Genomic DNA, 789 nt, shown 5'->3' with positions numbered 1-789 from the left:
GCCCCGGGGCAGAGCCCGAGCGCGCCGGGCAGCGGCCCCGCCTCGTGTCCTGCTGGCCCCCGCTCGCAGCCGGGCGGACACCTGCACGTACCTAGCTCGGGCAGGCTCCGCTCCCGCTCCGCTCCCGCGCACACGCTGCCTTCAGAGTGACTGGAGCAAGCAGACACAACCCCCTCCCCTTCTGCAGGCAGATGCGAAGAAAACACTCACGGGGACGGGGACGGGGGCGGGAGCCCTCCCCCCCGACTTAATGGCCCCTTCCACGTTGATTAAAAAAGAAAAAGTCCTAGATTTGTTGGGGGGGGGGGGGTTCCTTGCGAGTCCTAGAATTCACTTCAGCCCCTGTTATTTTCTTCGTGGCTGGTTTGTCCCAAGTAGCATCCGCAGGATGGGTTCAGATGGCTGCTTGTCACATGGGCGACGTGTGACGGCTCCCAGGTTTCTCTTAGAGCACCTTAATAAAAGTTTCGTTATTTTGTTTGGGTTTCAACTAACCTCTGGATACATCGGTCTGGATTGGAAATCCCCCCACCCAGAAATAAATAAAACAAGTCAGTGTTACTGGTTGTAAACAAAACTGTAGAGTAAGCACTCTTAGAAGTGGATTTTGCATTGCTTTCCAAGTTAGCTCTCTTACAGTTGTTGCTACTTACATCGTATCTTGCTAAAGCAATTGCACAATTGTTTTGTTCCTTCACAAAATAATTTGCTGGTTGGAGCCATCCGGCTTCTTGCTGTAGCATGGGACACTGTACTCGTTACAGTCACTTGCGCTCATTTGAATTGCAA

The 789-nt window shown here is 53.1% G+C and overlaps 1 protein-coding gene across 1 annotated transcript in view; it reads right to left on the bottom strand.

Annotated features, from left to right (window-relative positions):
* P2RY1 (purinergic receptor P2Y1) overlaps window positions 1-189 on the bottom strand; it is a 3,939-nt gene extending 3,750 nt beyond the window's left edge. Inside the window, exon 1 of the mRNA XM_019532615.1 lies at window positions 92-189. The gene's annotated coding sequence lies outside the window, so the exon portion shown is untranslated. The remainder of the gene's footprint in view (window positions 1-91) is intronic.
* Window positions 190-789: the final 600 nt, after the last annotated feature.

The sequence above is a fragment of the Crocodylus porosus genome, unplaced genomic scaffold (assembly GCF_001723895.1).
Source record: "Crocodylus porosus isolate Cpor-Errol unplaced genomic scaffold, CroPor_comp1, whole genome shotgun sequence".
In the NCBI taxonomy this organism is placed as follows: domain Eukaryota; kingdom Metazoa; phylum Chordata; order Crocodylia; family Crocodylidae; genus Crocodylus; species Crocodylus porosus.
The sequence above is the reverse complement of the archived record's forward strand: the minus strand, read 5'-3'. Positions and strand labels throughout refer to the sequence as shown.